General features: G+C 41.1%; 1 pseudogene; it reads left to right on the forward strand.

Moving 5' to 3' along the window:
* LOC100155543 lies at positions 220-1,585 on the forward strand (annotated as a pseudogene).

Raw genomic sequence — 15,037 nt, forward strand, 5'->3', positions numbered from 1 at the left:
GGACACAGGGGAAGAGCAAGGACACTGTACCCAGGAACAGTGTGAAATGTGGCCCAAATGTAGTAAACAATCCTATTTCCACGACCATTTCAAAACACACTCTCTGGAGGTGTTAGAACTGAAATTCCCCAATGCTGAGTCACACAGAGCACCCGAGGCAAAGCTCTCTTCTCCTACATTGCCTGCTCAATTCTGGATTGCCTTGGAAGGAGGCAGGAAATGGACATTCACGAGCTGCTGAAGATGAAGTGTACATATTGGGTCATTTTTCTCCTTCACACTCAGGTCTCTCCAGATAGAGCAGTTGATGAGAAAGGAAGCGAGGAAGTCTGAAATATTATTCACAGCTCCTCGGCTGCTTTTACCAAGTCCACAGGGCTTATTCAAGGAGAGAATGGTGCTCTAAAGTCTGAGCGTGGCAACCATAGTCCTAAAGTTCATGGGGTGTTTGTGTTCTGTCCGTAGGAGCAATGGGAAAATTTTGCTTACATCTTACTCCTTAGGTCATTTTACAGCAGCATTGGGGTCATTCCTTAAGGTGAAACCAGGCAGCCACACGGCAGTGCCAATTTCCAAGATGGTGTTGATGGCATCCTCAAAGCTGAACTGAACAAGTGTCTCACCTGGGTACCAGCCAAAAATGAAACTCTGGAGTTGAAGTCTGCCTTACACCAACCGGGACAGAAGTCATTATCTTGGTCTCCAGGACCCAGAATGTTCTTGATGAGAAGTGCTGGTGGATCCAGGAATTGACCACTGTGCTTCAGAAGAGGTTTGGCTCCCCTGGGGGCACTGTAGAGCTTTATGCTGAAAAGGCAGAGCTCTGTGTGCCATCACATAGGCAGAACCTCTGTGTTATAGGCTCCTGGGAGGGCTTGCTGTGCCGAAGGACTGCTCCGGTGTGCTGTGGCTCCTCCTAGAATGTGGGGCCATGGGCTGCTAGGTCGTGGAGCCTGAGAAGTCCGAGGACAGAGGGTTAAGTCCATGAAGTTTGTGGATGGCCTGATGATCCACCGTGTGGACCATGTTAACTCCTACGCAGATACTGCCATGCCTTATGCTGCTCAGACAGGGTGTGCTGGCCATCAAAGTGAAGATCATGCTGCCGTGGGTGAATCCCCTGCCTGACCCCCTGAGCACTGTGGAACCCATAGATGAGACACTGCCCAGCATTCCCATCCTCAACCCCGAACAAAAGAGAGTGAAGTCAGAGCTGCCTGCCGTGCCAGCCAGCCCCCACAGCAAAACAGGGTCTCCTTGGCAGCTGGATCTGAAGTTTGGATGTTAACTCTTTAAAGACCTTTAATACAATCTTTCTAAAAGAAAAAAAAAAAGTTGGGAGTTCCCAGTTGGCTCATCAGGTTAAGGATCAGGCATTGTCAAGGCTGTGGCTCAGACTGCTGCTTCGGCGCAGGTTTGATCCCTGGCTCCGAGAACTTTTGCATCCCGTGAATGCAGTGGAAGGCAGGGAATGCATCCAGGTTTCGTGAAGCCTGAACCTTATACAGTTTGGGGCCTCTTTTTAAAAAAGGAAACACAGGAGTTCCCATCGTGGTGCAGCAGAAACAAATCCGACTAGGAACCATGAGGTTTCAGATTCCATCCCTGGCCTCGATCAGTGGGTTAAGGATCTGGCGTTGCCCTGAGCTGTGGTGTAGATCACAGACGTGGCTCGGATCCTGAGTTGCTGTGGCTGTGGTGTAGGCCGATGGCCACAGCTCCGATTAGACCCCTAGCCTGGGAACCTCCATATGCCGCAGGTGCAGCCCTAAAAAGACAAAAAAAAAAAAGAAAAAAAAAAAGGGAAACACAATTACATGTAGAAAATTAGCTACAGAACATTGGAAAGAGCTCTGTAAGTGAGGACCCAAAAGCTTTAACTTCATTAGTATCCCAGTGCTCTACAGTAATAATAAATCTGAGAAATAAGAATAACTATCCAAATAAATAGCACGGGAGTATTTTTTTTTACTGTATATTCACCTCTGCTTAACAGTAATTTTTAAAAATCTGCTAAAAGAAAAGGAGTTTACCCAACTAATACCACAGGAGTCCTTTTTTTTAATGGTACCTGTGTTTCCAGGCTACTTTTTCCTCTCTCCAGGACTTTAAAAACAGGTTTATTGAGCTATTATTCACATTCAATAAACTACCTTTTTTTTTTCTTTTTAGGGCTGCACCAGCCCCATATGGAGGTTCCCCGGCTAGGGGTTGAATGGGAGCAGCAGTTGCTGGCCTACGCCACAGCCACAGCAACGCCAGATCCAAGCTGAGTCTGTGACCTACACCACAGTTCATGTCAATGCCGGATCCTTAACCCACTAAGCAAGGCCAGGGATCAAGCCTGCATCCTCATGGATTCTAGTCGAATTCGTTTCTACTGCACCACAACAGGAACTCCCAAACTATTCATATTTGAAGTATACAATCTAAGTTTTGAAATATGTCTATCCCCGTGAAAGCACAATCAAGGTAATGAATATATTTGTCACCCTCAAAAGTTTCCTCATGCACCTTTGTAATTCCTCCATCCATCCCCTCCTTGTAACCCCTCATTTTTTCCATATATTTTAATCTGCTTATTTGCTTGTTTAAGGCAGAAGGATAAATTTGATCCCTGTTGTTTTATCCTGTCAAGAAGTAGATGGCTCCAGGCTTTTTAACATAGAGAAAAATATTAATAGTCCAAACATAAAGAAATGAAGAGATACTTTCTTAGGATAAGTATGGTTTGGTTTTGGTTTTGGTTTTTGGCTGCATCCACAGCATGTGGAAGTTCCTGGGCCAGCAACTGAATCCAAGCCACAGCTGTGACCTACACCAGAGCTGCAACAAAGTCAGATCCTTAACCCACTGTGCTAGCTGGGGATCAAACCTGTGCTGCCACAGAGACAATACCAGATACTTAACCTGCTGTGTCACAGTGGGAATTCCTTTTTCATTTTATTTATTTATTTATTTTTGGTCAGTATGGTTTTAAAGAGAAACCAGAAGACTGATAATCCAGAAAAAAAAAATTACCCAATCTTTTGCTTTTCTTTCTTCACTTTTTTTTTTTTTTTTTTTTTAGACCCTCATGTGTGGTATATGCAAGTTCCCAGGCTTGGTGTTGAATTGGCAGCTGCTGGCCACAACCACAGTCACAGCAATGTAGGATCCAAGCCACATCTGAAATCTACACCACAGCTCACAGCAACACCAGATACTTAACCCACTGAGTAGGGCTAGGGATCAAACCTGAATCCTTATGGATACTAGTCATTACCACTGAGCCTCAGTGGGAATGCCAAAATTCCCCAATCTTAATTAAAGGCAAAAGAGGAGAACACACCCAAAGATAATTTCTTTATAAATGCACAGATACACTTTTGGGATGTAGTCATCAATGTAGAGATCACATAAAAGGAGAAAATGACATTTTCTCCCATATTTGACTTGTCATAAACCCAAATGCAATTAATTTTGGTTTTAATTTATATGTCTTAGGTATGAGCCACTATGATGCTACATGTGTACTTGTGCCCAAGTGAAGTTTCTATATACATCCAATAATTGTTCAATTCTTCACAGCATTCACTGAGCACCTGTATGTACCCCGGGGCTTTGCAGAGACCCTAGCATCCTCCCTTGCTCTCTGCTTAGGCTCTGGCAGGTTTATCATCCAAGGCTGGGCCCAAATGCTCCTCCCAGGACCATGCAGCCTCATCATTTTTTCCTTCCAAAGTACTTGCCAACTGTACATTTAGTTCTCAGTGAACACTGTTTCCTGAATACCTTGTCTATTACTAAATATTTTTCCAGTGTATATATGAATGAGATCATATACCTCTTAAAGGCAAGTACATATCCGTATTACTTCTTGGCACCTCCGCCCTCATCACCCAGCCTAACACAACTTGATATGTATTTATTTTACAGGACTATCTTTATTATATAATTAACACTTGTTCATAATGGAATTGTTCATTATGAAAACATTAAATGATGCAAACAAGCAAAAAGATTTTAAAATTACCCATAATTCCAACATCCAAGAATAACAATAGGGTGTGCACCAAATAGGATTAGACGAGCTAAAATTTTAATGGAATAAATTGAAATATACACAACCACAAGTAAGAAGGGGTAAGAGGATAGAGTGACATTTCTTGAGAAGCCAAGAAACGTACTGCACAGCATGGGGAACTGTGTCCATCCAATCTCTTGGGATAGAACATGATGGGGGATGATAGGAGAAAAAGAATGTGTGTATATGTATGACTGGGTCGCTCTGCTGTGCAGCGGAAATTGGCACAACATTGTAAATCAACTATAATAATAATAATAATAATAAAAGAACCCAGGAAGATGATGTGTTTCTTGTGGCCCAGGGTGAATAGCAGAAGTATGTTTTTAGAGACTTGGCTGAGCATGCCATCCAGAAAATATTTCTCCCATCAGTTCCTGGAGTTCTTACAGCAGGAATAAAATCCTTTAAACAACATCAGAAGTGTGGTCCCTGGAGTTCCCATCATGGCTCAGCGGTTAACAAACCCAACCAGCATCCATGAGGACATAGGTTTGATCCCTGGCCTCGCTCAGCGGGTTAAGGATCCGGCATTGCCATGAGCTGTGATGCAGGTCACAGACGCGGCTTGGATCCAGTGTTGCTGTGGCTGTGGTGTGGGCCAGCAGCTACAGCTCCAATTTGACCCCTAGCCTGGGAACCTCCATATGCCACGGGTGCAGCCCTAAATGGAAAGAAAGAAAGAAAGAAAGAAAGAAAGAAAGAAAGAAAGAAAGAAAGAAAGAAAGAAAGAAAGAAAGAAAGAAAGAAAGAAGGAAGGAAGGAAGGAAGGAAGGAAGGAAGGAAGGAAGGAAGGAAGGAAGGAAGGAAGGAAGGAAGGGAGGAAAGAAAGAAAGAAGGAAAGAAGGAAAGAAGGAAAGAAGGAAAGAAGGAAAGAAGGAAAGAAGGAAGGAAAGAAGGAAAAGAAAAGAGAAAAAAAAGAAGTGTGGTCCCTAAGCCAGCAATGTCAGCACCACCTGGGAACTTGTCAGAAATGTAAATTCACAAGTCCCATCCTAGATCCACTGAATCAAAAATGCTAGGGGTGGGCCCAGAAGTCTATGTTTTAACAAGCCTTTCAGATGATTCTGACGCATAACAAGGTTTGAGAACCACCATCAAAGACTGGGATTATATATTGTCCATTGTTGAGTTCTCTGTCTCAGCATCTGGTGCTTTGAAGGTCAGAAAGAATTTGCTAAATCAAGCATACGAATACCCCTTAGAGATGCATCACTTTAAAAATTATTTTTATTATGGAATATTTCTCATAGAAATACATTAAAGATATAAAGAACACTTAGTATATCCAGCTCTCTCTATAGCAAGTTAAATCTTAACAGTTTGCCACATTTCCTTCAGATATTTTTTGGAGGACAAAAGCATTGCAGATACAACTGAGAGTTTTCTGTGTCCTCTCTCCAATCTCATTCTTTCTCCTTCTTCAGAAATAACCAAGATTGTGAAGCATCAATCATCCTTGTACATGTTTTATGCTTTTATTACATATTCATGTATCTATAAACAAAATATGGTACTGTTTTTGCAGGTTTTTACGCTACTTAAATGGTGTAACACTCTACATACCCTGCAATTAGCTTCTCTGCATTATTTTTTAAGATTTATCATTGTGTAGACACAAAGCTGTGATTCATCATTGTAATTGCTGTATAATATTCCCTTGTATGAATAGACAATGATATATGAATCTGATCTTCTATTAATGACATTCAAATGTTTCCAGTTGATTTAGTTTTTCACTCTTAAAAGCAATGCTGTCACAAGCGTATATATCTTCTGGTGCATCCAAATAGTGCTTCTGGAGTTCCCGTCGTGGCGCAGTGGTTAACGAATCCGACTAGGAACCATGAGGTTGCGGGTTCGGTCCCTGCCCTTGCTCAGTGGGTTAACGATCCGGCGTTGCCGTGAGCTGTGGTGTAGGTTGCAGACGCGGCTCGGATCCCGCGTTGCTGTGGCTCTGGCGTGGGCCGGTGGCTACAGCTCCGATTCAACCCCTAGCCTGGGAACCTCCATATGCCGCGGGAGCGGCCCAAGAAATAGCAACAACAACAACAAAAAAGACAAATAGTGCTTCTCCAAAGTTTAAACCCTAGAGTCGACTTCCTGGGACATAGGCATAGGAGTATTTCCAATCTTAATCAATAAAATAAAATTGCTCCCCTGTATCACTTTCTCTACTTTTTGTCCAACATTTGGTATTGTTGGAGTTTTACATTTTTGTCAGTCTGATGAATAAGAAATAGTATCTTGTTTTTATTATAAATATTTCACTACCTTATTTTCTAGTGAGGCTGAGTACCTTTTTCTGTGCTCATAGACTATCTGGATTTGAGAAACATATAACACACATCCACACAAACATATAAATCCCTAACATCACCTCTATTTCTTCTTTTTTTGGCCACGCCCACAACATGCAGAAATCCCCAGGCCAGGGATTAAACCTGTGCCATAGCAGTGACCGGAACCACAGCAGTGACAAAAAAAAAAAATCAAAAGCCCATTCATGCGGGTGAAAAGCCTGTTCTAAAGATCAAGCCGAGCACCTACTTCTGTTTTTCACATAATCACAAAGTGTATTATCATGGGTTTACACTATTTTTTTCCAGGAATGTAAACTACTATTTCAACTGAGAGAAGAGTCTAACTTTATTTTGTTTGGAGCTTTACCAAGATTTAAAAAAAAAAAAAATCTGTCCCTCAACAATACTGATCATGGCATTTAAGTCACCAACACAGCCATACAGGGGTATCAGTCTGTCGCTGAAATTACCCCCTTCATGGTGATTCCACAAACAGGTGCAAGCATCTGACCGCTTCATTATGTTTTCTATTCTAATTAGACCTATGCATTTTATATATGGTTTTATGATAAATAACTCTTTTGTTTTTCATTTATGTGGGCATTACAATAATTATTTTTAAATTTTGCATGTAGAATGATCATATTACCTATGAATTTCATTTTGGCATAGTAAAAGGACATTACAAAATGTTCGTTGAGGACCGGTGAATTACAGTTCCTTGATAAGGATATCTAGACAAAGAGAGTGGGAAAAAAAAAAAAAAAAAACAGCCTTACTTACCCAAGATGACACAGTTGGTAAGTGAGCAAAGAAAGGTTTACACCCATTGCTGACTAACATCAAATCTAGACTCTTTCCATTAAGTCACTCTGCCTTCCAAAGCAATGGCCTCCATCCAAATAACAGCAACAATAACATAGCTCACACTTACACAGCACTTGCTATGTGCCAGACAGTTCCTAAATGTCTTACATTTACTAACTCTCTGCCCCTCACAACACCCCCTCTAAGGGAGGTACTATATGACCCTCATTATGCAGGTGAGGAACCTGATGCACAGAGCAGTTAAGGCACCTGCCTAAAGGCACACAGCTAATGTGCAGCACAGCTAAGACAATCCCTGGATATCCGGCTCTTCATCACGTCACTGTATCATATCAAAGACAGCGTCAGGAAGCTGGGCAACCCAATGGAAGCATTTGGGCTGTAGAAATGGAAGAAAATGGACACATCCAAGCAATACCATTGCTCAAGTATTATATTGTCCTTGGATGAGCTTGGGGAGTTACATGCATCCCCTAAAACTGTATGCAAATTACACATCTACATGTGTGTATTTACACATTATTCTAGGAAGGAAGTCCATGGTTCTCATTTGATTCTCAAAGAGGTCACTGACCACAGAAAAGTTAGAACCATTGGTATAAAGGAGTATCAGCAGGACTGGGTGAGCAGGAGGACAATGTTTTTTCCTCTGGCTTTGGAAGCTTTAGATTCACCTACAAGGATTTTTTTTTTTTTTTGCTTTTTTGGGGCCGTACCTGCAGCATACGGAGGTTCCCAGGCTAGGGGTCCAATCAGAGCTACAGCTGTTGGCTACAGCCGCAGCCACAGCAACGCCAGATGAAAGCCGTGTCTTCGACCTACACCACAGATCATGGCAACACTGGATCCTTTACCCACTGAGGGAGGCCAGGGATCAAACCTGCATCCTCATGGACCCTGGTTAGGATCATTAACCGCTAAGCCATGACGGGAACCCCACCTAAAGGGATCTTGAGACCCCCTCTATCTGTCCCCAACAATGCCATGAACTTCCCTACCCAACACTGGTGTGCAGGGACAGGCCAAGTGCTGAGATAGGAACTCCCGTGACCCTTAGGGTTGCTGGAAACTCTTTACTTTCACTGGCAACTCCATCTAGAAGCAGCCCCTTCATTGTTTCCCTCCCCCAAAGCAAACCCTGAGTAAATCAATACACTGTACAGATAGGATCTTTCCTATATGTTCAATTACATGCAGAAGATCAGAAGGCACTGATCTAGAAATAAAAAAGGGAGCAAAATGTATCCTAAGAGCATGAGTGAGGTCTAAGGGGCCAGTCAGCACACAAGTGGCTCTCAGGTCTCTTCTGACCTAACACAGCTAAGGAGGTAGAGGGCGCAGATCACTAGGGCTGTATTAGGATCTCATGAGGAGAATTTGCTTTGGAGGAAGATGTCATCAGCATCCCATCCACAACCCTCAGCCACTCAGCAGGCCACCTCCTGCTCTGGTGGAATTTCCTGTGCCCACCAATGGCTTCGTATCCCAAGCATCTGCTTCTTGTGAGTCTTCTCTTGCCCCAGTATCATGTCAGTCCTCCTCCTAGGGGCAGTTTTCAATCAACGAGGGCCAGAGTTAGTGAAGAAATACCTCAGCTTCCTTGCCCTCGGTGGGACAATTCCTTTAAAATGTTTTTTCAGGTGGGACAATTCTTTTTTTTTTTTTTTTTTTTTGTCTTCAGGGCCGCACATGTGGCATATGCCCAGGCTAGGGATCCAATCAGAACTGCAGCTGCCGGCCTATGCCAGAGCCACAGCAATGCAGGATCTGAGCCACGTCTTTGACCTATCCCACAGCTCAGGGCAATGCCAGATCCTTAACCTACTGAGCAAGGCCAGGGATCGAACCCGCGTTCTCATGAATGCTAGTTGGGTTCGCTAACCCCTGAGCAATGACAATAACTCCTGGTGGGACAATTCTGAGGTGTGTTTCACAAGTCCCTCACAGGGTCTGCAGTGGGATGGGACCCCAGCTACCCACAACCATAGCCAGCTCTATTGCCAGTTGTCTTTTCCTTGTCTCATTTCCTCAACCCACTGTGCCTCCTGGGACTACCTCCAAAGTTAACTATTCATATCCAAATCTTTGTCTTAAGATCTGCTCTTAAGGGAGCCCAAGCTAAGACTGCTCCCTTGGCGATCACAGGGCAGTTGAGGATCCTGCCTGTAAGGTCAAGGCCTCTGGCCAACCTTGGCCTGTATCTTGCCCGAGGCACCATGATCATGGCATTGTTAGGGATACAGGGGCCTCGCAAGATCCTTGTAGGATGAATTTACCAAAGGAAAAAACATTGGTCCACATCTTTGAATGAGAAATTCTATCACAGAGGACCTTATAGCTAAAAAGGAGGCATACAGAAGGTTCATCCCATAGACTCAAGGAAAGTAATTTCAGAGAATCAACTTAACATAGGTCTTAAAAGAACAATCTTGTGCAACCAGAGCATCTGCAGAAGGTGCTCTGACTGAGGAGGCAAATGGAGTTGAATGCCAACCTGCATTCTCCTCACCAAGCCGTGTGCCCACATGAAAAGTCTACCTTTTAAAAATTTGCACAAAGGAGGTTATTCACACATGGCACTGCCATCTCTGTTAGTTCACTATAAAAAATCAGCTAGGTTTCATCTTCAGACCCAAACTATCATTGCTAGTAATATATTCTTTATAACAATATTCCACTGATCTAGAACAAAAGCAATTTGAAAGCCTCGGGCTGTTTGTTATAATGGAATTTTCCTCATGTGAAAAAGTAAGCATTACTGTTGTATTATTAATGGAGTTTTATTCTTTTTTTCCACCCAGTTGACAGTTTTAGGATCATGTTGGTACGATTTATTCTACTAAATGATTAGAATACTTCTGTGTCACATTTCTATCTTCCTTTTCTAAATTGGAAATATTTGTATTCTTGCAGCAAAGTCCGACATTTAATGAGATTTGAACTTGTTTGCTTTGTGTTGAATGGGATTAACCCCCTGCCAGTGCCCACTCTCAAGTCTTTGTGTTGAGGAGGCCCTGGTTATGTGGGCAAATGGATGGTTATTCTCAGCAATAAAAATGAGCAAATAACGTGAAAGCACCCATACCTCAAAAAGCAGAAGAGTGACCTCTGTTTGACCTTGAGGTCTGTGTGCTGAAGAGAAAAGTTCCTTAACAGACAAAACAAGTTTCCAGCCAGAGAGAAAGAGAAGAAGGTTGCTTACTTTCTGATTACTTTGTTTAAACCAACCTCCTTTCTAGTTTATAATCCTTTATGGGAGCATATTAAGAAGGGGCAGTTTAAGGTCTGTTTAGAGTGGAGAAGAATCATGAAATAAACAATTAATATTTAGGAGAGGGGCCCAGAACTCTCTATCTGTAGGCTTTTTCTTCCTCCATTTAATGAATTATAGCCTTGGGCTGTCGGCTCAGGCATCCCACGTCTTTATTTTGATTAGTGTTGTCATATAGTCACTGGCTACACTCTTTGTGCTATCTTGGACAATCCCAAAATGAGTGAAACTTACTGGAGTAAACAGTGCGATCATTTCTACTGGCGTGAGTTGTGTATAAATACAGGAGTGTCAATTCCAGTAACAAGGAAGTTCAGTATTCACATTTTATCCTGGCCAAGTGGTCTTAGTGCCTTAGACAATTACAAAAAAAAATCAGTCTGTTTTCCTTCCCTTCCAGCCAAAGACTCCATTACTCTGCAGCTTAACATTTGGTCTCTGTTGCTTCTGCCCCGAGAGCTGATCTGCATTGTCCAGCTTCTAGGCTTCTGCTGAGGTCATTGCTTTCCTGCTGAGATATCTTCCCCAGTCTTTTGTGTCTCCTGAGTCCTTCTCATCCTCAAAAAGGACTTCAAATCCTAGTTCTTCCAAGACACTTTCCTGGAGTGCCTTGACACCTACACTGCCTCCTCCAAATTTTAGCAACCCATCACTTGCCCCTCCCCAATATACTATTAATTGCCTCTTTAAGACTTCAGGTTCTTGCTTCCCCAAGTAGATTTTAACTTCCTATAGCAGAAAATGGAAATTGCCACCCAATACTCATTTGTCCCTCTTTTTAGGCATAGAGGGTGACAATAAGCCTGCGTAGAAATTACCTCTGCAGCCTCCTTTGCCAAGTATGGTCATGTGATGAAATTCTGATCAATGAGATAGAAGAAGCAAAGTTTTCTGGAACTTAGAGGAAGATTGTGAAAGGAGAACATATTCAGATGGAAGGGTAGACCTTTTGTCCTTACCTCCTTCCATCTTCCTGCTGCCTGAGGAGAAGAGGGGACGGCTAGCTCTAAGAAAGCCATCTCAATCATGCAGTGGCCTTCAGGATGGAAGCCACCAGCTGAAGGTGATGGAACAGAAAGCTCAAAGGAGCCCAATATCCAGTGACTTGGTGAAGTCTCTATTCCATCCCTGGATTATCTCCTCTAGACTTCTTTTCTGGAAAAGAATAAATCTTTCTATGTTTAAGCCATTTTTGTTCCTTACAGTTGAATTCACTTCTTCTCTAGTCCACCTTTGTAAGGGCACATCAGCTTTTTAATCTTGGCGTCACCAGCAGTGAGTGCCTGACAGAGTACATGACAAATTCTGAACAGCTATTTGTTAAAACTTGAAAATATTTATCTCTAACTCGTAAGAGTTCTCATCCTCATTGATATTACAATTGCTCTCTTTAAAATCACACCCATTGATCTTATGCTCCAATTTCACAAGTTGATATTGTTTCCACTACATAAAGTTTTTATCCTTACAAATGAAGTCATTATTTAAGAAATAGAAAGGTTAGCAAGGAAAAAAGGAGAGAAGGCCATTATTAGATGACAGATTGAAGGAAGGAAGTTTACTCCATGACCCAGAAAAGCCCATAGAAAAGACATCTTCAGTGGGTTTAATTTCATCTGCTTAATTTTGCTCCATTTCAGGCAAAGGAGAAATAAGGCTTTTTTTTTTTTTTTTTTTTTTTTTTTGTCTTTTTAGGCCCACACCTATGGCATAAGGAGGTTCCCAGGCTAGGGGTCAAATTGGAGCTGTAACTGCCGGCCTACACCACAGCCGCAGCAACATGGGATCTGAACAGCGTCTGTGACCTACACCACAGCTAACGGAAATGCTGGATCCTTAACCCGCTGAGCAAGGCCAGGGATCAAACCTGCGTCCTCATGGTTACTAGTTGGATTCATTTCTGCTGAGCCATGACAGGAACTTTGACATTTATATATCTTATATCTACTGCTATTATCTTACATGATCCAAATTTTCCACTGTGATCACACACTACTTTCATAATCTGAGAAAGTGAAACAAATTATTATATTTTTGGCCATGCCTGCAGCATGCAGAAGTTCCCAGGCCAGGGATCGAACCCTCACCACAGCAGTAACCAGAGCCACAGCAGTGATAATTCCAGACAACCCCCGAGCCACCAGGGAAGTCCAAACAAATCATATCTTAAAGAAGATGCTTATTCCAAAGATATAAGACATTGTTCCCTACTCTTGGAAGAAAAACACATTAAGTCACTGTGTGATTAAACAATTGTCAAACTGTTCCTATGAATCTGTAAAAGTTGACCTTTGACAAATTGTTTAGCTTTCTTTTGCAGTCCTTTGGCTGTCTGTAACACTGTCACATGTGTGCCTGTTCTCCCCAGCTAAATGGGCTGGGATGAAAGGTCACCATTTCCAAATGTTCTTCGAGGTTCTTCCATTGAAAAGTATTTTGCAAGAACAAGTGATTACTGCCCCATTATTATTTTCTAGACTATTGATGGCTGTCAACCTTGAATAAAATTTTATTTAGAAAGACACACTCTTCCCTCTTTCTCCTGAATATAATAATTCTCAGGAATAGATGGAGGATGAATTCTCTTCCAAAGCTGTATAGAAAATGTGGCAAATCATAACTTTGTCGTTTTAAGGAGAAACAAGTTTACGTCCAAGTTTGTATTTTTTTCTTTCCATTTACCATTCCCATGCTCTATGTAAAATTTATGTACTTTGGGGTCAAGATGAAATGGAGAAAACTTAAAATTTATTTTGTGGTCTGGAATTTTTTAAAATTTAGTTTATTGAAGGATAGTTGATTTACAATGTTATATTAATCTCAAACTCCCACTCCTTTTCCCCCTTGGCAACCCCACAAGTGTGTTCTCTATATCTGTGTGTATGTTTCTGTTTCATAGATAAGTTCATTTCTGTCTTATTTTAAATTCCACATATAAGTGATATCATATGGTATTTGTCTTTCTTTTTCTGACTTACTTCATTTACTATGATAATCTTTAGGTATATTCATGTTGCTGCAAATGGCATTATTCCATTCTTTTTTATGGCTGAGTTATAGTCAATTACATATATATATATACACAAACATGTATATACATTCTTACATATATATATATATATATATATATACACACACACACACACATTATTACATAAAGGGAATGCATTTTTTAGAATTTTGATATCACTAAAGTATCCTCTAAAAAGATGATATCAATCTAAATTCCCAATAACTTAAATTAGGATATCGACTTTCTACATATTTGTCTGCACTTGATATAACCAGTATGAAATTCTTGTCTGCATCATAGTTAAGACATAGTGTCTTGGAATTCCCATCGTGGCTTAGTGGTTAACGAATCCGACTAGGAACCATGAGGTTGCGGGTTCAATCCCTGGCCTTGCTCAGTGGGTTAAGGATCCAGCATTGCCGTAAGCTGTGGTGTAGGTTGCAGATGCGGCTCGGATCCTGTGTTGCTGTGGCTCTGGCCTAGGCTGGCAGCAATAGCTCCGATTCGACCCCTAGCCTGGGAACTTTCATATGCTGGGGGTGCAGCCCAAGAAATGGCAAAAAGACCAAAAAAAAAAAAAAAAAAAAGAAAAGAAATAGCATCTTGCATATCCCTGATTAACTATAAAAGGGATATATCTTTTAATATCTTCATTGACTTTTTATTTTGCTTCTTAATAGCCATTGACAAATTTTCTATTGAATGCTTTTTTTCTTGTTTACTGTCTAACATGTTTGTGATAGAACTCTTTTGTTACTACATATATGATGAAAATCTTTTCTTCCAGCTTCTTGCTTTTTCTTTCACTTTGGTTTTGATGTGTTTTATTAGGATAAGGTTTTACTTTGAGGTAATCAAATTTATCAATTTTTGCTATAAAGCTTTTTGTGGAAATATAAGTATGTCTTGCTTTAGAGAGTTTTTCCCTACCCCATGAGTTATAAGTATTTTCCTATATTTTCCTGTATGCATCTGTGTGTGTTTGATTTAGAGGATCTTTCCTTCTCAGTAGTTATGTATATTTGTCAGTATTTTAAACTAACACTTCCACAACTTTGGGTTTTTTTTTTTAAGTTTGGCCCTTTAATCTAGCTGGAATTTAATTTTTTTTTATTTTTCTGGCTGTACCTGAAGCATATGGAATTTCCTGGGCTAGGGATCAAATCCACACTCCACAGAGATGCCAGTTCTTTAACCCACTACACCCCGGCAGGAACATCTGGAATTTAATTTTTAACACCTGGACATATACTGATTTCTTATGTAGAAACAGATTTATTTCTATAGTCTCCATTTTGCCTCGTTAATCTATTTATTTCTATGCCAAAACTATACAATTTTAATTGCTCTAGTATTATAAAATATCTTGATATTTGATAAGGCAAGGCCTAATATCTGTTTCTAGCAGTATAGTAGACCAGATAGCCTTAACAGCTTCCTTATGCAAGACAAATAAAAATTCTGGATAAAATGGATTTGTTTACAGTTTTAAGAATAAGTTAGCAAGGAAGTTACAAAAAGTTAATAGGCCAAATGAATGGAAGGAGAAATCCAAA

The sequence above is a fragment of the Sus scrofa genome, chromosome 7 (genome assembly GCF_000003025.6).
Source record: "Sus scrofa isolate TJ Tabasco breed Duroc chromosome 7, Sscrofa11.1, whole genome shotgun sequence".
Lineage (NCBI taxonomy): Eukaryota > Metazoa > Chordata > Mammalia > Artiodactyla > Suidae > Sus > Sus scrofa.